This window comes from Muntiacus reevesi, chromosome 3 (assembly GCF_963930625.1).
Source record: "Muntiacus reevesi chromosome 3, mMunRee1.1, whole genome shotgun sequence".
Taxonomy (NCBI): domain Eukaryota; kingdom Metazoa; phylum Chordata; class Mammalia; order Artiodactyla; family Cervidae; genus Muntiacus; species Muntiacus reevesi.
This window is the reverse complement of record NC_089251.1, coordinates 266,938,850-266,961,099: the sequence shown is the minus strand read 5'-3', so window position 1 is coordinate 266,961,099 and position 22,250 is coordinate 266,938,850. Positions and strand designations below refer to the sequence as shown.

The 22,250-nt window shown below is 46.9% G+C and overlaps 1 pseudogene; it reads left to right on the top strand.

Annotated features, from left to right (window-relative positions):
* The first annotated feature begins 1,151 nt into the window (after positions 1-1,151).
* LOC136163534 (cAMP-regulated phosphoprotein 19 pseudogene) lies at positions 1,152-1,764 on the top strand (annotated as a pseudogene).
* Positions 1,765-22,250: the final 20,486 nt, after the last annotated feature.

Here is a 22,250-nt window from a genome sequence, read left to right as displayed (position 1 = left end):
CATCAGCAGAATCCTCCATAATGTGGGTAGGCCTTATCTAATCAGTTGAAGGCCTTAAGAGAAAATACTGTAAGGTTGCCTGGGAAGGAAGGAATTCTACCTCCAGGCTGTCATTGGACTCAAGATTGCAATGACAACTCTCTCCTGCAGAATTTGGGGTTGCTAACTCTCACTGTCTTATGACCAATTTCTAAAAAATAAATCTCTTTCTGTATATATACATATATATGTATGTATATATATACACACACATTCATATTCTGGAAAACCCTAATACATGGTGTCTCTTTCTTTGACAGAATAACAGCACACTCACACATACTGTCACACACATGAACAATATTGCTCATACTCACAAATCTCACAGTATATACACTCTGTATCTCTCACGCATGCACATATGGACACATACATGCACACACACACACTCCCCCATCCTCCCCAAGAACAAGTGTCTGCCTAACTCTCTGTCTCCTCATGTGTAAGGCACAGCCTGTTATTGTCTTTTATTTTCCCCTACACTTTCTAGAATGAGTATTCTCCAGTGTACAGAGATATAAAAGAAAGATTACAATGAATGTCGCCTACCTACCACCTGGCTTCAACAATTAATAACATGTTGTCACATCTGCCAATGATACTAATTATTATTTTTGCCAGAGCATTTGAAAGTTTATTTCTAATCCCCCCTGAAATTTCCCTCTTCTCTTTCCCTTTTTCTCACACCATTATAGATTCAGATTTTAATTTATTTTCTGTTTCATAATAAATTATGCACACATTAATTTATATTATATAATTTATATATAAATTATAATAACTATTTTGTGTGATTCACACATTACACCATATCTGTCTAACAGAAGCCCCTTCAAGGTGTCTTCTGAGTCCTTGTGACCCATGCATTTCCTTGGTTTGGGCCTAACAAAATGCCCTGGGGTCATCTTGTCTTTTCCCTGGCTTGGCCTTAGAACTGCTCATTTCTTCATGGAGCCCTGGTCTTTTCTGGTGAGGGGATTTTAGACACAAAGAATTGCACTTCAAGTGTGATCATTCCTACTGGTGTGTCAGTCTCTAGGCCCTTTCAGAGGATAGAGGTAAATCGTGAATTCTTATTAATATTTTAAATTCCAATTTCAGAAGGCAAGAAGGAAGTGCTTGGGTGTGGCAGAACTGGAGAAGCGGAGGAAGAGGGAGCAGTATGTCTGCAGAAGTCCCCGAGGCAGCCTCCGCGGAGGAGCAGAAGGAAATGGAAGATAAAGTGACTAGTCCAGAGAAAGCTGAAGAAGCAAAATTAAAAGCAAGGTATCCTCATCTGGGACAAAAGCCTGGAGGTTCCGATTTTTTAAGGAAATGATTGCAGAAAGGGCAAAAATATTTTGATTCTGGGGATTACAACATAGCTAAAGCAAAAATGAAGAACAAGCAACTTCCTACTGCAACCCCGGATAAGACAGAGGTCACTGGTGACCGCATTCCCACTCCACAGGACCTTCCTCACTGGAAACCATCTCTTGTTGCTAGCAAACTGGCTGGCTGATTAAAAAGAGCCGAACTGCATGGATCTTCTAATTCCTGTTATTTCTCCTTAATATGTTACTCCTCTTCTTTTTATTTCCTTTTACTCCCTATGTCATTTGAGAGTGATGGCTTTGCAGATAGCAGTAGTGTGTGCTGCTATTGTAAGGGAATATACATGTGTAGAGTTTTTTATTAGTTTAACAGTGCACTGATGAAAAGAATATGCTAGAGCAACATAAAGTAATCTACTTGAAAATAACTGTATATATTACCTAACTCCTAGTGTAGGGCTGGATCCAACAAGTAACAAACAAGTTTTGCAGTTTTAATGTTGGCTTTCTTTAGTTCATCTTAATTATAGCTTTGTATGTTACTCTTATTTAATATAACCTCTACTGTTGATTTCTTCTGGATTTTCCTTTTGGGTTTTGTAAAACAGAAATTTAAGACCACAGGTTAGAAGAAAGGTCACATATTTCAAACACAAATAAATGGGGCTCCAAAAGATTTGTATCCTGTGCTTGAACTTGAATGGCCTTAAATCTGTTTCAGCTTTAACAACAGAATTTCACTCGTGCAATATTTGCCCATTCTGGTGTAACTTACATGACTCTATTGCTTAACAGCTGCTGTTGAAGCTAGTATTCTTATTCAGTTCTATAGTGTTCAGAATACCTTCTGTCACTGAAGATGTGAATGAAGTGTGCATGTGCATCAACTGTTGAATTCACTTTTGTGCCATTTTTGTAAATATAATAGTTTTGCACAACCTCTCACAACTGTTTATATTACTTTCACATATTGAAGAGTAGATAATGTGCCAACCAGAAGCACAAGAGTTCCTACAAAAAACTCTTTATGTCATTAGAGCTTTTGTATAGTAAGAGTAGTTTATAGTCTTGGGGTTATAGAATACCAAACTGAAATCTTTGCTCAGACTGCCATAGACTTAAGCTTTTTCATTTGTTAGTAGTACCCATGACATTCAGTGGCCTTGTGCAAATATGATATGTTGCTTAGGCATATCTTTTGTCCTATGCAGAATGCTTCATTTTGACTTTTATTAAAATTACTATTCATATAATTTATATAAACATTTTTAATGTAGAAACTTTTTACTTCCACAGTCAATTTGGGGGTCACTAGAATAAAATATTTTGTCTCTTGTGAAAAAAAAAAATTCCAATTTCACATGACAGGTTTTTTATTTGACCTTCTATTTTTTTTTTTTTTTTTTTTTTACCTTGCATCTCATGTCTTTTATAGTGAAAGACTTGATTTCTAACTCCATTAACACACATGTCTCCCTCAGTTTTAAACTTGGTCTTGGCTTCTACCCACAGCCCTTTATCATCTGCCATCGCCTGCTCGTCCTGCCCTTGGTAAGCCTGGCTTTGTGGAGACACCATGTCCCCAGAACCCAGTAGCCTTGCTGCCTTCAACAGTCGAGCCCAGGGGTATTTTGCTGCTCACTGTGGGAGAATGGGTGAGGCTGGAAATGGGAGGGGTGGGTAGAAGTAGACACATGGAGAGCTTGTGAGGTTCAAGCCGCCTATATTCTTCTGTCCCAGGCACTAGCTGTGGTTCTGAGCTGCACTCTGCTGTGGCTGCAGACATGTAAGGTCCATATCTACTTGTGCTCTTCATGCTTAAGCTATTAGAAGAGGTAATTAGCTTTTATAGTTCTTCAGAAACTCATGTTCCTTTTTGTGTTGATGTCTTGAAAAGCCCACAGGACGGTCATAGCCTCAGAGTAGCAAGGCCAGTGTGCAGTGGGGAGGATGGCCATCTTGGGGGGCTGTTTCTCGGAAACAAGAATGGTTTCTGTTCTTCCTATGACAAGTTGACAAGACTCTATGACCCCCTCATGTGGGTTCATTCATGTATTCTCCATTTGAGATGCACCCAGGATGCAATGTTCCTGACTGGGAGCCCACTTGCTCACCTCACTGTGTGTGCTCATGCGCTGGGTGTCCCTGGAGCACACGGGTTGGGGTGAGGAGGCCCACACAGTCAGCCGGTGTAGCGAGGGCATGGTAAGTGGGGTAGAGAGAAGTGCCTGGGCTGCAGGGGCACAGGGACAGGCATCTGGGTAGTTCGAAGGGCCAGGAACACTTTGTAGAGTGGCTCCAGCATGGGCAGGAGCTGCCCAGAGAGGCAGAGGGGTCACTGGTGGGGGGAATCCAGAGTAGTGCTTGGGAAAGGGAGGTGTGTATTCTCTGCAGGAAGGGAGCTGCCTGGGCTGCTGGTGTGCTGCTGAGACGGAGCCACAGGAAGTGGCCTTGGGGCTCGGTGTCCCGCCCACCCCCACATGCTAGTGTTTGAAAATCCTCCAGAGTGAGGAGCAACATGGGTGTGTGAAGTTGGCCTAATTCATGCGAGGAGCTGAGCACGTGGTCCTCCGCAGGTGTTCAGTGTGACAGCTGGGCGTTACTGAGACTGCTGAGGCTGCCAGCGTTCTTCACCTGAGCTGGCAGTTGCTGGTCACGAGGCCCAGCTGGGGGAGGCAGCCATGGAGCTGGGTTGTCCAGTCCTACCCTGAGCATGGTTGCCAGCCTGGTTTCTGTGGCCGACCCCGGACAAGAGCTCTCTGCTTCCTGGGGCAGAACACGCTGACCTCCAGACACTGGGCTCTGGGGTGTTTGTCAGGTGGTGCCATCAGCAACACCCACAGATTTTTCTCTGATGAGTCATCTTCCTCCCCAGTGAAGTCCTGAGTGCAGGTTAAACCCTGACAGGTCGTAGGGAAATTGTCCTGCAGCCATATAGTTGCTCATGGGAAGTGACATTTGTACAGGACATGCACTGTGATAATGTTAGTAGATGCAATATGCTTGAACACCTCACTGTCCATCAACAAGGTACTGATTATGATATGTTCAGGCATGGAATATGATGCAGCTAACTAAGAGTGAGGAAGCTCCCTAACTGCTGATGAGCATTGGTTTCCAAAGTTGGAAGTGTGAGATGAGGAGAGAGTGAGAGCTGTGTGTCCCTGTGGAGTGAAGTCTGGGCAGATGGAGTGCAGCTTGTGTTTGGAGAGGGGCCCAGGACATTCAATTCAGGATGGGGGGGCATTTTCAATGTAAGGCCTTTTGTATCTTTTAAACTTCTCCATATTGACATTAAAAATATATAACTTCTTAAACATTAAGTCTTGGGATTCCAGGACAGGAAGATACCCCGGAGAAGGAAATGGCAACCCACTCAAATATTCTTGCCTAGAGAATCCCATGGACAGAGGAGCCTGGCAGGATTCAGTTCACCATGTCACAAGAGTTGGACTTGATTTAGTGACTAAACAACCACCAAACATTAATCTCACATATTAAAAAGAATTTTCAAAAATTGCTGGAGAGAAAATGGTCTGGTTGATGGTAGTAGGTTTCCTTCGGGGAATCTTGTATCATCCCCTCTGTCCATGAGGAGCGGTGGGAATTTCTGAGGCCACTGCTGGCCTCAGGCCATATGGGGACTTGTGGTCACCACCCTGGGACTTGATGATGAACTCATGTCCTGGAGAAACTGCTCTCCGCCCCAGTCAGGTTTTGCTCTGTAACATGCACTGAAAACACCTCTGTGTTTTTGCAGCCACCAGTATGTATTTCTTGCTCTCAGGTCTGTGGGTTGGCTAGGATGGCTAAGCTCCAAGACTGGGAGGCAGCAGAGATGCAAAGTCCTGGCAGAAGTGCACTTGAGTGCCCGACCATGTCAACACGGGTTTTGCATCTGCTGGAACCCCATCTGTCAAAGCAATGGACCAGTCACGATGTGGAGCAGCATGATGCACTGAATGTGGGTCTGAGGGATGGAGCCCAGAGGCCCGTAGCATCTATAGCATGCTCACTTCCACACGTAATTCATGTTCCCTCCCAAGCATATGCAGGGCACACAGCAGGTTTAAGGATGAGTCTTTCTTTGTTATTCTTATCTTCCCCAAAATTTCTTAGTCAAAGTTGGATGAGTCACTAATAAGACACCCTCCTCCACTTGACAGAAAACAAGGAACAGGGGTGGAAACAACCAGAATGAAAAGGCAAAAATGGTTCAGCACATGAAAAGATTAGTCCAGTGACTGGAAGGTTGATTCAGTGGCAGACAGAAGTCCAAGGCTAGAATCTGGCCCCCGTTTCTACGGATATCTGACTGAATGCCTCAGACAGCAGGGGAGGAGCAGGGGTGGGCGGATCTGAACTGCACATGAGGACCCCAGAACTCCAGAAGCTGGTGAGGGCACTGGAGTGATGCGGTGTCTCCCACGGCAGCTCACCAAGTTCACTGCTGGTACGGGAACCCCCTGGGTGACTCCACAGTTTGCTGGGGGCCACACTGGCTTCCCACAGCTTCTGGTGGTGATGAGCGCTGGTGCCTGACTGGCCCTTATAGGCATTGTCTGTGAAAGTGCGAGTGGCCAATTCTTGGTATGTGGTACTGATGTCGTGTCAGCTTACCTCTACCTATGAAGAGGCCAGGGAAGGGCACTGGCAAAAGATGATGAACACAACTAGACCAACATCATGTTCACAAAAAGGTGATCTGTGAAACTGAGGAAGACCCAGTCATCCAGGGAGGAGGCCAGCACACAGGGATGCTGAGCAGAACAGAGGGTCCCTTCCTGGAAAGCCCTGGTGCAGCCACCACACAGTGAGCTCTTGGGCCAGGGCCAGGTCATCTGGGGCACTGGTCTGCTTGGGGGTAATCAGAGCTGACTGGGGAGGGTCTTCCCAGGTGGAGAGTCATGAAGGGTCAGGGGGACTGCATGTGAGTGCTGGAGGCCTGGGTCAGGAAGACCCACAAGTGCAGGCTCTCTTGTTCCTTGAGCAGGTCTTCGGGGGTGCCCCTTACAAAAGAGCATGTGATATCCGTGACCGAGCTTTGTGGGGACTCCACCCACGATGCATATAGATTCCGGGCTAACCGTAGTGACATTTTGTGGATGACAGATTCACAATCCAGAGTTAGCCCTGTTAAAACTATAAAACCATTAAAGCACAAACCTGCTAGCCAGATGGATCTGACTCGGTTACCCTGGGAGGGCCATCCTGTCTGAGATTTAATTTGAGGCTTGGTATAAGGAGGGAGCAACTCTTTCAAGCATTGCTTCCATTGGCACCTCTAAATGTAGAGGGTGGTGAGCTCTGGGCCAGCATCCATGCCTGGTAGTCACCCCGTTTTGTTCCAGCACATTACCTGAGACAGGGTTAGGCCAGAGGGATCTCCTGGCATCCCTGTTACCCAGGCTGTCCATGGCCATGGAAGGAGCCAGCCCAGGGGAACGTCTGGATTGGGCTCGTGTGCAGGAGCCCTCCTTCAGGGAGTGAACACCAAGGGCTGTGTGCTGCTGCTTTGGGGCAAGAGGTTCCTTCCCTCTTCATCTAGGGCAGGGCAGAGGTTGCTAGATTCCAGGGTTGGGGTTTGGGTTTCATTTCCTAGTGTGATTAGCATCCACTGGATGGAGAAACTTTTTCCTGTGTTCTGAGACCCACACAATTCTGCTGTTTGTCCTGAAGCTATAATAATCCTGCAAAATTTGTGATGAGTTTGGTTTAATTAGCCAGGCTTTATAATCCAGGGCTTCCCTGATAGCTCAGTTGGTAAACAATCTGCATGTAATGCAGGAGACACCAGTTCAATTCCTGGATTGGGAAGAAGGAATAGGCTACCCACTCCAGGATTCTGGCCTGGAGAATTCCATGGACTGTATAGTCCATGGGGTTGCAAAGAGTCAGCCATGACTGAACGACTTTCACTTATAACCCAAATAGTGAGGCAAAGCTGGTGGCCTTAGCCTGCTTTGTTAGTGAGGCAGAGCTGGTAGCCTTAGCCTGCTTTGTTAGTGAGGCAGAGCTGGTGGCCTTAGTCTGCTTTGTTAATGAGGCAGAACTCGTGGCCTTAGCCTGCTTTGTGGCTGGTGCTAGGCCACTGTGTGGGCCAAGGAAATCTGTATAATCAAGGTGTCTAAGCGAGTCAGTAGGGTTTGTCCCCTTGGCTTTCTATGATAAGGGGATCGTATTGTGTAATCCAAGTTCAGGTGAGTTGCCAGTTCATAGAAGATGGTAAGACAACAGAAAAATCATGATGTAAGGGGAGCATTCATCTGGTGAGCAAATATAAATGACATCCTCTCTGATGTCAAAGAGGTAAATAATAGTGGAGAAGTCTTTGTAGGAGACTGGGTATTGGTTGGGAGTTTGGAGACCTGAGGCCCACACATTGAGCAGGATTAGAGTCTGGGGTAAGGTTTCTGTCCATCTGAGGGACGACCTATTGTCTGAAAGCGTGAGGAGCACATGTTTGAGGAGGACACTGCGTTTCTGTAAGTTCAGCTGCTTGGGACTGTTCAGCCAGGTGGAAATTTCACAAGATTCCACGATCTAGAGCCTCTGGCTGAGCAACTTGGTGAAAAGGTACAGTAATGTGAATCTATCATGCCTGGGGGGCCAAAGAGGGTGAGCACATACCTGATTAAGAAGGTGACTTGGTGTAGACAGCAGAAGTCCAGGCATGATGTCTCTGACCGTGGGTGCACATCTTCTAGCTCCAGCAGAGGGCAGCAGCGGCCCAACAACGCCAATTTGCCATCACGATTCGGTTTGTCACCCTGAGACACGTATCCCCACATGGGAGCCTTCCAGAGCCTTGTTTGGTGGTGGGGAGTTGTGCGTGAAGCCCAGTAGGCTCTGAGATTTGTCACAGAAGTGGCCGCTCTCTGGGTGGACATTTCATCTAGAGCCCCATGCACAGCTCCATGGAACTGTGCTTAGCTAGACTCTAAGAGGAGTAGTCAGATGTCACCAGTGATTCAGCTCAGCCGTCTGGGCCAGAGGGACTAAGGCCAGGTCTGCTGTGTGGCTGGCTGGCCCATCATAAAGCAGTTAGCCGAGTTCTGGTGGAAAGAAGCTAATTTTTGTGTCATGGCACAAATAACCTAAGTTGAATGGGTAGTTGTGGAGAGGTGTTTCCTCTAATACATGCCATATCTGTTATAAAGTGCTGGAACCTTGGTTGTGAGGAGCTGACATTTTTTAACAAGAGGAATTTTACAGCCTGCTGATGACTCTATGCCCAGAAGCTTGACAAAGTGGTGATCTTTGGATCTTATGGCAGCAATGGTTCATCTTCTCTACTGTAAATGTCGTGTAATTAGATACAAGCCTTCTCAGATGGCATCCTAAGGGGGCACCTATAGTATAATGTTGTATATATAATGCCAAAAGGAGGAGTGGGTTATTCTGAGTGAATACAGATCAGGAAAACCATGGGCACCCAGTAAGGTATGGTGGACAACCTTGAAATTGAAGGCAATTTGAGGCTGTGAGTCTTCAGTTATCAGGACCAAGTAAACCACGTTGGTTAGATCTAGGGCAGAAAAGTTGGAGCCTAGAATCTTCTGGACAACATCTACTATTTCCAAGATGCTGGGCATGAGGACCTTAATGGTGGGAACTTGTGCATTTAAGTATCAATAATCAATTATTAATCTCCTTCACTGATGGTCAGTTTTGACACTAGCAAGATAGGCTATTACAGGGTGAGACGGTGGCCTTATGACCTAATATCAAACTTATCTCTAATGATGGGTCAAGGTCATCTGCACCTTATTTTAGCCTATATTGTGATGCATTTACTGTTTGTACTGGAGGAGGCAGTTGGAAAGACTCCTGTTTGGCAGCTCCTATGAGGAAGTCCAGGGATTTAGGTTTATTCTGAGTATGTCTCTGGGTGAGTTAATAGGAAAAGAGAGCCAGAGGTGGCTACCACCACTGGAAACTCTTTTAGAGATATGGTACCGATAGAAACACCCAGCTTCATTGGCACTCCCTTCCCAGTTTTACCTGCTATGCCTTCTAGGCTGTATGAGGTTCTCTTGGGGGGATTTAGAGTCACTATGAAATCATAGTGACTGAGCCAGAAGAGTCTGGTTATGGCCTTTGTCCCAGTGGGCCACCAGAATTCTAAATGAGTGACCATCCCTGGCATTCCCAGGGGAATGCTCTGGGGGGCTGCAGATTGGGAAGTATGTGCAGGAGAGGGGCCTGCACGACTTTCTGAAGGCCTCTAATACATGCCTTTTAAGGCATCTGGGCCTTTGAGACTGGAATCTGGAGTGAGGCAATGGCTTATTTTAAGGAGAGGAGCTTGCACCAGGACAGCCCAGATATAAAAGTGTTGGGGATCCCGATTAGCAGAGGTGCCAGCATAAGGTCCTCCACTGTTTAGAACCACCCCAGGTGCTTCCTCCTGACCGTGTTGACATGAGGGCTCCAGGACCAGGAGCCAAGAGCCTGCTCTGTGAGGTGGGTTGTGTGGCCTGGCCCCTGAGGACTGTCCTTGGGGTTGTGAGCTGCTTTGAAGCTGTAAAACCTGGGAGTCTGGATGAACGGTTCCTTCTCAGGAGGCCATTGTGTTAGACCCTCCAAGGCCTCCTGAATAATATGGGAGGTCTTCATGAGGCATCCTCCTGTTTGTAATGACAATGCTAGATTAAATTTCCTTAAGTGGAGCACAGGCTGCTGGAGGACAAGCTGAGATTCAACAATAGAGCAGCAGAGGAAGTGCAGTAGAAAGCTGTCACTTGCAGTCCTGGAGGATGTTTGCAGCAGGCCTGGGCTCGGAGTGGGCCCACAGGGAGGACCAGGCAGAGTGCAGGCAGAGAGCGAGATTGGGCCTCGGGCTCATGCCTTTGTCTGAGTCTGTGGCAGTGTGTTTAGTTGTTTCTGGGCCAAGTCTGGATTGCTCAGTCTGACCCACAGTGGAGTTTTAGTAAAGCTCTACTGGGTCTTATCCCAAGGGGCCAACAAAGAGAAGCCCTGGGAGGTGGGGGAGACTGCTGATCCAAGGGTCATTGTGGTGATCTTGGGTGACGTTGGTCTGCAATGACTTGAAGCAGGATCTCAGGACTCCAACCAGAGACTGAAGTCAGGCTTCTCCAGCAGGCACACTGAATCCGAGTCACTAGACCATGAGGGCCAGTGGCCAGCAACAAGGCCCCGGCTTGTCTGTTCACAGAAATGGACTTCAACAAAGAAATGGAAAGTAGTGAAACAAGTAAAAGTGGTTATTACGAGGAAAAAAGTACATGGGAATAGGCATACGTGGGCAGGCTCAGAGAGAGAGGCACCCTTGCAGTAGTTTAAATCACTTATATGGGGTATTTCTTCCAGGTCTCCTCTGGCCAGTCATCTTGCTTTCTCTGCCTTGTTCTGAGCCCATATGTGGTTTATCTCAGGGTTCTCCAATGTGTGCATGCATCTCTTAGCCAAGATGAATCCTAGGTAAGAGCCTAGGTAAGACTGACACCACCTCTTAAGCGGCGGTGCATCCTGCATATTTGATCCCAGAGGAAACTTTCTGTACTTGTGTAATCAGGAAGGTCTCCTTGAACTTGAGAAAGAAACATGTGGTCTCTTCATATCTTACCAGGGCAGGACTCAGCTCCTTCTCGTTCTTGCCATTATCTCCATCTTCTAGTGTCTGTCCACAGGGGACAGACTTCACCTGCTCAGTCTGGGACCCATCTGTCTCCTGCCTTCGGGGAAGTTCTGCAAGTAACTTATATTTACTTGTGACCCTGTGGGCTGCTGTCTGGGACAAGTGCTTATGTGAGAGGCTAAGCCAATTTAGGTGGCTTAGCCAACTAAATTAGCCAGATCAAATCTCTTATGATTATACAGTGGAAGGGACTAGATCTGATAGACAGAGTGCCTGATGAATTATGGATGGAGGTTCATGGTATTGTGTAGGACACAGGGATCAAGACCATCCCCAAGAAAAAGAAAAGCAAAAAAGCAAAATAGCTGTGAAAAGAAGAGAAGTGAAAAGCAAAGGACAAAAGGAAAGATATATGCATTTGAATGCAGAGTTCCAAAGAATAGCAAGGAGAGATAAGAAAGTCTTCCCCAGCAATCAATGCAAAGAAATAAAAAACAATAGAATGGGAAAGACTAGAGATCTCTTAAAAAAAAAATTAGAGATACCAAGGGAACATTTCATGCAAAGATGGGTTTGATAAAGGAGAACAATTGTATGGGCCTAACAGAAGCAGAAGATATTTAAGAAGAGGTGGCAAGAATACACAGAAGACCTATACAAAAAAGATCTTCATGATCCAGATAATCTCCATGGTGTGATCACTCACCTAGAGCCAGACATCCTGGAATTCGAATCAAATGGGCCTTAGGAAGCATCACTATGAACAAAGCCACCTAGTGGAGGTGATGGAATTCCAGTTGAGCTATTTCAAATCCTAAAAGATGATGCTGTGGAAGTACAGCCCTCAATATGCCAGCAAATTTGGAAAACTCAGCAGTGGCCACAGGACTGGAAAAGGTCAGCTTTCATTCCAATCCCAATGAAAGGCAATCCTAAAGAATGCTCAAACTACTGCACGATTGCACTCATCTTATACACTAGTAAAAGGCTCAAAATTCTCCAAGCCAGGCTTCAACAGTACTTGAGCAGTGAATTTCCAGATGTTCAAGCTGGATTTAGAAAAAGCAGAGGAACCAGAGATCAAATTGACAACACCTGCTGGATCATCAAAAAAGTAGAGAGTTCCAGAAAAACATCTATTTCTGCTTTATTGACTATGCCAAAACCTTTGACTGTGTGGATCACAATAAACTGTGGAAAATTCGGAAAGAGATGGGAATACCAGACCACTGACCTGCCTCTTGAGAAATCTGTATGCAGGTCAGGAAGCAACAGTTAGAACTGGACATGGAAGGACAGACTGGTTCCAAATAGGAAAAGGAGTACATCAAGGCTGTATATTGTCACCCTGATTATTTAACTTATATGCAGAGTACATCATGAGAAACGCTGGGCTAGATGAAGCACAAGCTGGAATTAAGATTGCTGGGAGAAATATCAATAACCTCAGACATGCAGATGACACCACCCTTATGGTAGACAGTGAAGAAGAACTAAAGAGCCTCTTGATGAAAGTTAAAGAGGAGAGTGAAAAAGCTGGCTTAAAGATCAGCATTCAAAAAATGAAGATCATGGCATCTGTTCCCATCAATTCATGGCAAATAGATGGGGAAACTGTTGAAACAGTGGCTGGCTTTATTTTTTTGGGCTCCAAAAGCATTGCAGATGGTGATTGCAGTCATGAAATTAAAAGACACTTACTCCTTGGAAGTGAAGTTTTGACCAACCTAGAAGCATATTAAAAAGCAGAGACATTACTTTGCCAACAAAGATCTGTCTAGTCAAGGCTATGGTTTTTCCAGTGGTCATGTATGGATGTGAGAGTTGGACTATAAAGAAAGCTGAGCACCAAAGAATTGATGCTTTTGAACTGTGGTGTTGGAGAAGACTCTTGAGAGTCCCTTGGACTGCAAGGAGATCCAACCAGTTCATTGGAAGGAGTGATGTTGAAGCTAAAACTCCAGTACTTTGGCCACCTGATGTGAAGAGCTGACTCGTTTGAAAAGACCCTGATGCTGGGAAAGATTGAAGGCAGGAGGAGAAGGGGACAACAGAGGATGAGATGGTTGGATGGCATCACCGACTCGATGGGCATGAGTTTGAGTAAACTCCGGGAGTTTTTGATGGACAGGGAGGCCTGGCGTGCTGTGGTCCGTGGGGTCACAAAGGGTCAGACACGACTGAGCAACTCAACTGAACTGAACTGAAGCCAATTTAAGGCCCCCATCGCCCCCCTTGGTCAAGCAAAGTGGCTATCAAGGCAGTAGCACCATGCAGTAGCTTATCTAAATGGTTCACAAGACCCAAATGGGTCAATACAACAGAAGTTGATTTGTTGTTCATATGGCTCTCCTGGGCTGCTCAGCAGATCTCTAGGGTCATTCTTTTTCATGTAGTTTACTCAGGGGCAGAGCTGACAGTGGTTCTGCCATCTGAACATGTGACTTCCAAGGGGAGGAGTGTGGCGGTTTCGAGGGTGGCCAGGGTGCAGGCACAGGCATAGAGGCTGAGTGCAGCCTGGCTGTGTACCAAAGAGGATGACCAGCTAGCAAATGGCAGATAGGGATGACCAGCTAACCGCTACTACAATTACAAAGGATGCTTTAGAGATGGCAGAAACTGTCTGTGAACATGAATTGGCATTGTACTGCTATTTACAATGGTGAAAACCTGTGTTTAACAGTGAGAGGTTAGCAAAAATATCTACTCAGTATAATGTAGCACTGCTATTAGAGGTCTTGTTTTGGGGAATATTTAAGGAAGTAAGAAAATGATAGTATAAAGTATTAACTGAAAAAAGCAGGGTACTCAGCTGAATATTCAATAGCTTACCTTTGAAACATATAGAGCAGTAGGAAAAATACTGAATTATTAACAGCGGTTTTCTCTGGGCATGAGAATTATGAATAGCTTTTATTTCTTCTTCACCTTCCCTCTTCCCCCTCGTTTTCTAACTTTCTGCAATGAACACAGATTTATAATCAGAAAAAATGCTACAAAATTACATGCTGTAATTTACAGGGAGGCCCTCCCCTCCTCTCGTGACATGGTCTGTGTTGACTGATTTGGGCTGATTTGGGAGGCCTGCTGTAGTCTGATGGAACTAAATCAGCCACTGGCCTGGCAAATCCAGCAGGAGACATGGGCCTTCTCCATCACTCTCCTTGACTCTCTTTTCTCTGGAGGATCTACTTTTTTCTCCTCTGATTCTCCCAAAGCAGAGCGTGGGCTGGAACCACAACCCCAGGCTTTTGGAAGAAGATGAGGGGCAGTTGCTGAGGAACTCTGACCCACACAGACCCTGCCCTGGCATCAGGGTGCTCTTGCTGCCCTGGGAGGGTATAGAGATAGCCTGCTCCCCACACTTTGACTGCGTGACCTACTTAACCCAGAGACAAGCTCTGAAATTGTGTTTGCTCATCCAACAAATGAGAAGGCAGTGGCAGAGGGGAGAGCATGCAGCCATGACTGGTTGAGAATGGATGCAAGGAGGTGCCTGCTTGCAAAGCCCTGGGGAATGTCTACTCTGCTCTCACTGAGTTGAAACTCATGAGCTTTCATTTTCCTGAGGAATGAACTTAAAGAAGACCATTCTGTCTTCTGTGGTCTGAGCTGTCAGGGTGGAAACTCATGAGCTTTCGTTTTCCTGAGGAATGAACTTAAAGAAGACCATTCTGTCTTCTGCGGCCTGAGCTGTCAGGGTGGAAATCCTGACTTGCGTCAGGTGGGTTTGGAGGCACTTCTCTGTAGGAAGCAGGTCCAGTAGTGTAGCCTGGAGGTAGGAGGATTAGCACCCAGGGGTCTGGTAGACTTGCTGTACTGCTTCTCACCCTGGTTGTGACACCAACTGTCTCATTGTTCACACTGTGCACACTGATCGTTGAACCCAGGGTAGGCATGTCACGAGCTAAAAGGTTGGAAGAAGACTCAAAGAGCCATAGGAATTGCAGACACATTTATTCTCTTCTGGCTGATGCAGTAGCTGTAGCAGCAGCCATAACATAATCTAACACAACACAACCTCTCTCTTGGCTGACCCAATGGACATGGCTGTGACTCAGCAGTCATTGCCGCCACTTTTCAGGTGGAGCTTGTACAAGCATACTGCACACAACCCATGACCAAGTGAGTACCTCATGACACACATGTGCAGTGCTATAAATGATTTCAGCAATTTCGGAGTCATTATTTACAGAACATGGGGTGAGAGAGCCTGAACATGCCATCTTGGCTAATTTGCTCTCTCACCACACTCCACCCCTCAGGGTCTCTCGCCTCACATTCTATGCACAGTCCAACTTCTGAAATATTTCCTTGGCAAGTGACAACTGACCCTTGAATTTACGTCTTGCTATAGCAGTGGTACAACAAAAAACAAATTCCCAATATATAACAAAACCCAGTGCCAGGTATCACCTGATCTCATGCTGCTCTCCTCGCCCTCATGGGGCTAGAAGAGCCAGTCACTACATGTGGAGTGCCTTTATCTTCCATGGCCAAGTTCATTCCACCATCTGTCCTTGTGAAATTGCAGGAAAGCCCCACAGGGGAACTCCAACCCTGTAGAGTTTTTATTAAGGACCTGAAAACTGCCCCACAGGTGCTGGGCCCACCCCTTCAAGGAAGGGATTAAAAATGCTTTCACACTGTTCTAAATCTGCAAGAGAATCAGAGGGTAGTAGCATATCAGAGGACACAACCTTTATACACTATTCTACTAAATCTACGTCACAGGACACAGACTTTACAGTACACTGTTCCAAATCTGCAAGAGAGGACACAGCATTTACAGTACGATGTTCTATATAGGACACAGCGTTTACAATGTACCGCCTCACAAATCAACCCACATTTGTATCTGCATAACCTGGATGGGACCCCTGCCAGCTTGGGCCCCCTTTGGGGTCTTCACACTTTCAAAATGTTGTCTCTCATGCCGTTCCTCTATTTCTCTCAATAAGGACCCGCAAAACCCCCCACAGGTTCTGGGTCCACCCCTGTGTCCCAGAATCGCAGAAGCCAAGCTGCCAAGTTTCCCCTTTCTTTTGCCAAAACTGCTTACCCAAGTTGACCAACTCTGCCTGTGTATATGGTCGATATGTCATGAACTCAGTCGCACTGGGGGCCCCTTGAGGATGCCTGCCCTTGCGCCATAGGCTGCTCATGCCTCACTTTTTGCTGTACAATGGGTCTCACTTAGAAATGGGGACCTGCAGTCCATAACATTCATCATCACAGTCACTTACCTCCTCGCTGTCAGAGATGCTGGGTTCCTCAGGGCCACGGGGTTCTTGCTGTAACACCAATATGTTGCTGTAATTCTTCCAAGTGTCACTCACATGGTGCACTGGCGCGGCGTCGTGTAGGGCACGGTCCATACTCGCCTTCAGGGCAGTCAGGAAAATCCACCCCACGGTGCCAGAGGCAGTCCAAGCCACCTTGTTCAGCAAATGGGAGCTCACCGCCTGTAAGGCCTTTTCAGTGCTATCCAGTGACCCATCCACCTCCTCCCAGTCTTCAGCTGGAGCCCACACTGAGAGGATCGTACATGGTGGCCACTGGCTTCCTACATCCAGTGGAGCCTCAGGCTCCTCTATGCTGGGCATCCTGCTGGCTCTTCTGTATAGAGCCTCAGGTTCCTCTATCCGCCGGGTATCCTGCTGACTACGCCAGTTTTATTGTTCCTCATCCTATTTGTGAGGCCGATTGTCTCGCTGTTCACACTGTACACTCTATTCACTGAACCCAGGGTAGGCAAGGTGCAAGCTTAGAGGCTGGAAGAAGATGCGAAGAGCCATAGGAACTGCAGACACATTGATTCTCTCCTGACTAACTCAGCAACCGTAGCACCAGCCATAACATAACACAACACAACCCCTCTCCTGGCTGACACAATGGACATGGCCATGAAGCAGCAGTAATTGCTGCTGCTTTTTAAGGTGGGGCTCACATATCTGTATAGCACAAAGTATTCCGTGACCAAACGAGTTCCTCCTGAAGTGCATGCCCAGTGCTACAAATGATCTCAGCTGTTACATAGTCATTATTTACAAAACGTGGGGTGAGAGAGAGTGAATGCGCCATTTTGGCTAATTTGCTCTCTCCCCCGCACTTGCCTAGATGTGTGACGCCTCCAGGTAGAGCCCAGAAGCAGGCAACGGTGGATGGAAGGTGAGTTGGGCATTTACAGTGAGTCAGAAGCAGCCCACAGCCAGAGGGTAAATCTCATACCAGATCCACCAAAAGAGACTGCCTCTTTCTATCGTACACAAGAGAGTGGTTAAGGATTTAGGGGCAGGTGTGGGGCCCAGGACACAGGGCTGGCTGGGTGTCTGGCCCAGAGCATCAGACTGCATTTCCCTGCTCTCACTCTGCGGGCCCTGGCAAGGCACGCACCCTTCTCCAGGAGCAGCAGGGAAGTTTCTATAGATCAAGACCCAGGAAGTGGCAGCATAAGTTCAGGGCTGGGCTTCTGACTCGGAGCTGCTCCGTGGCTGACCAGAGGAAGGCAGGGCCTCCCTGGGCAGCAGCAGTGGGTCCCACTGCCCAGGCAGACAGAAAAGAGCAGTCAGGTTATGTTACCCACAAACCGGTTTTTCTTTTTGGTGAGTGTCAAGCCAAAAGATAAAGTCAAGCCAAAAATTACGAGAAGGAAAGATTTATTATGACTTGCAGCAAGTAAGGAAAACACTGGGGATTTTTCCAAAAGCAGCATCTACTGAACATCAAAACTGGGAAAGTTTTAAGCTAAGGGTCCATGCGTATTCATGAAGGGGCTTGAGCAGAGAATTCAGAGTAAAATTGTGGCAAAATTCTAGAGTCCAAACTTTAGTTGATTGACATCAGGAGGGTAAACATCATCATTGCCTCCTTTGCCTGGGTCAGGGCCTTGGTTCCACCACAAAGAGGAGGCGCTAATGGTAAAGAACCCACCTGCCAATGCAGAAGACATAAGAGATGAGGGTTCGATCCCTGGGTTGGGAAGATCCCCTAGAAAAGGAAATGGCAACCTACTCCAGTATTCTTGCCTGAAGAATCCCATGGACAGAGGAGCCTGGCAGGCTACAATCCTTGGGTTTGCAAAGAGACAGACATGACTGAAGCAACTTAGCACCTGAAAAAGATGGTGGCTACCTGAATAGCACATAGCACCTAAGGAGGACCTAGGACCCTGTTTTACAACTGAACTACCATTTCTTGGCTGCTTTCCCCTTGTTCCTGCATTCCTTTGTTCCCTTAAAGATCCTTTATTACTGAGATCTGTTCAAGGGCAAGCATTATGGCCAGGTTTAGATTCCATTCCCAAATGACTTAGGCAAAAATGGCTTCTCTTATGTAAAGAAAGCCATGCTTGGTTTTCTTTCTCCAGGGACCCTCTAACTTATCAACTTATAGTCACTAGTGCAGGAGGAAGAGGACAGGCTAAGCCCAGCCTCAGAGATGGAGAACCTGGGGTAGAGGCAAGCCCACGGTCAACCCAATGCACAAACAGTGGAAAGACGCATGTCAGGCTTGTAGCAGAACCACTGTCCCTGTCACTGTCCTTCCCTTTCAGGACTCCTCCTTTCTCTGATGGTCTCATTCCCAACCCCAGGTGGAATTCTGCTCAGGCAAGGGTTTGACAACATCCTGTCCGGGAACCAGCCTGGGCTTGTTTGTGGAGCAGGGCTGGGCTCATGTGGGGTTTGCTTGGGCCAGTTACAGGTTACTGTCATCACTTTGGTTTACTCCTCCCTCTGAGCAGGTGTTGGCCATTGTCCTCTCATTGCAGGAATTCTATTTACAGTCTCATCCCTGATTAGATTATGGAAACTCTGAGTTCTCAGCCAGCAGGTAGGAGAATAATTGGAGGACCTGAACAATAATAAATATTTTTTAATGAGATATTTTTGTGACAAGATAAACAATATTAAGCCATGCACTCTTGAGTGTTTACAATAAACCAGCACTTTTTCTATATTATGTCACAAACCTTCAGACAATTAGTCTATGTGAGATCCCAAAACTAGTCAGCGGCACAGGTGGTGCCCTGCGACTCCTAGCTCTCCAGCACTAGACTCTGCTCACTCAGCTCCTGTCCCACTGACCTACTTCCTATGTGAGCAGAAACCTCGCTGTCACTGTCACTTAAGTGGGGGCTGCCCTTCCGCTGCTTGCTGTTTAGGCTCAGTGGGTTGGGTGGGGGAGGTGGATACTGGGACTCTGGGAAAGTGTCTTAGCTCTGAGTCAGGGCCCCTTCCTTGCAGGGGAAGCAAGGAAGCCCCTCTCTGCTTCAAGATGTTTCCGCATCTAGATGTGGCTTGCTCTCAGCCTGCTGGTGATGCCACCCTTGGCAGAGGGTACTGCTAAGGATGCAAGGGTAGGGGGTGAGGTCAGTTGCAGGAGGGAGCTGGATGCCTGGGAATGGGAGATTACCCACACTTACTGTTAGTAATGCCTTGGGTTTGCTGCGTCTTCCTGATGAAGTCACTTTATCTGAGACTGCCCCAGGTGTGGACTGGGCATCTTAGAACTTAACTGGCTTAAGTTCGCGAGACTCACTATGATATAGTTTTCATTCCAGAACTTGGGCTCAGCCATTTCAACAAATCCCTGTGTGGTCTTCATTCAGTCCCGCTTTAAGATTCCCCAGTCACTGTGCAAAAACTAGATGTCCCAAAGACGTCCTGCCTCTGCGAGGCATTGAGTCTGGGGTCTGGTGTGAGAATAGTCAAGTCTCTGTCTATGTATATGCTTTCATCACCAGGCCTACGTATGCCTGAGAACATTACTCAGGGCATACAATTTTTTTAGTCTTTGTGAATATTGTGTACATGTCTGCAGATTCTAAAAGTCTAGTTGCATTTTCAAAACTGAAATGAGAAAACTGGGCGAAGCCCAATGAAACACATGCAGTGAAATCAACGGTGGCGAAGAGTTTAACCTGCCATGCCCCACCCACGTGCTCCATTGCAGCCCCTCCTGCCTGGGCTGTCCTTCAGTGAACCACAGAGAAATGACGCTGATGGGACTGTGGAGAATCCAGGTGATGACAACTCCCAGACCCAGAGGATGAGCTCATTTTAACTTAACTTCTCTGATAACCACATTTCCCAGGTGATCATATTGTGGCTTCTGGGATACTTTTTCTCTCTGCTAATTTCATGTCCTGTCTCACTATTGATCTTTTACAATAGACCTTTCCCATTTCCTATAGTTATAATGTTAGACATTTCTGGGGTTGAGTCCCCTGAAATGAAATGTTTCTTGAAGGCCATAAACATCTCTCCTGGGAGTGGAGCCTGTTATTGGATTGAGCCTTCCCAAGGACACATGGCTAAGTTTCTCCCAAATCCTCCTTTCTTAACATGAATTTATTTAAATTGCCTCTGTTTTTATGAAACACACTTTAAAAGCATTGGAATTCAGAAACTTGATGACTCTATTCTCTTATGAAGTCAGTTTTCCTTCCCCCAGAGTGGCAGAAAGTTCAGTCTTTTTTATCAAGCTCTCTTCCTTCTTTGTAAGCCATGTAACTAAGAGCTGTATTTCAGGGGAACTGACCTAGAGCTACAGGCTTCTGTGCTGTGCTTAGTTGCTCAGTCATGTGTGACTCTTTGGGACCCCATGGACTGTAGCCTGCCATGGGGATTCTCCTAGCAAGAACACTGGAGTGGGTTGCCCTGCCCTCCTCCAGGGGATCTTCCCAACCCAGGGATTGAACCCAGGTCTCCTGCATTGCAGGTGCATTCTTTACCATCTGAGCCACCAAGAAAGCCAAAGAATACTGGAGTAGATAGCCTATCCCTACTCTAGGGCAACTTCCTGATCCAGGAATCGAACTGAGGTCTCCTGCATTGCAGGAGGATTCTTTACCAGCTGAACTACCAGGGAAGCCCTATTAGGATACAGATGTGAGCAATTCAAGGACAGCAAAGAAACTGTAGGTTTTCGGAGATCATCAGGGCCATGGCTTCATTTCAACAGGTGAGATGGCGTCTGGCTGAAGCTGTGGGACCATTCTGTGGAACCCTAGGGGAGAGGTGGTCCCAGCCCTCCTTGTGCAGGTCCCAGCCACAAGACCTGCAGGGCAGCAGTAGCACTGTGGAAGGGACTGCCATCCAGTGAGCCTGGAGGACAGAGTATCAAACCAAGGCGGCTGTTCTCCAGCCTTGAGACCTGGTGGAACTTCCTTGCTAGGTTTTGCACTTCTTTGGGACCCACCACCCCTTCCTTCTCTCCCACCCCTCCCCCTCACCTTTTTGGAATGGGATTGTCTATCTTCTGCCTGTCCTCCCATTGTAATTTGGAAGCATAACTTATCTGGTTTCATACTTCAAGCTGGAGAGGAGTTTTGCTTCAGCTCTCTTCTCTTATGAAATCAGATTCCCCTGCCTCTGAGTTGTGGAAAATCTAACCTTTTTTTTTAGGCAAGACTGGGAAGCAACCATTTTTATCAAGCTCTCTCATCCATGTGTGATTTAGATGATGTTTAGTTGAGACATTGGCCTTCAGCATTGAAACTGGAGTTCAGTTCTGGGGCTGTTGAAATAGTATGAATGCACTTTGTCTGCAAGAAGGACATGAACTGAGGGGTCAGTGAAATATTATGGACTGAATGAAGACTGTCAGGAGTTTGAACTCCTGACTCCCAGGGGATACCTCAGCCGAAGAGACGAGGCTGGGCCTGTGGAGCCCAAGAGGCTGACTGCACTCTTGCATGCGGAGTGAGGCCAGCTGGCCTCCCTTCCCATACACAGCCCCACTGAGTCCTTAGGGAAGTCCTGCGAAGTGCACATGTTCACCCTATCTTACAGGGACTTTCAGGTCCAAGGAGGCCACGTGTCTCCCAGTCTGGCTTTCTCTCCATCAGTATGCTCCCTCCAATAGACTTTCTGGTTCTGAACCAAGGTCAGCTGTCAGCATGAGATTGTGTAAAAAGACTCAATATTCCCTTACAGATGACCAGCTTCCTAAATATTAATGGGTAGAGTGTGATGAGTGCATTTTGACAGACTCTGCTGTTGACAGAGTTTGGGGCAAAGCTGACCGTCCATGGGCTGTCTGAGTGGTCCTGCCTTTCCAAAACCTTGGTTTTCTCACTTTGCAAAATTCTGACTATGACCTCTGCTTCTTAGCAGGGCTGTTTAGATACCTACCCTTCCCTTCCCCTCCATTGTCTCACTTGCCCCTCCTGTAGTTCTGTGTCTTCTGAGGGGAGTATGGAAGGAAACGGCCACCCTGAGTGCCCATTGCCCTGGACGCCAGGGTGGGGCTTGCACTGATGTTCCATCACATTCCCGAAGCTCGATTTAGCC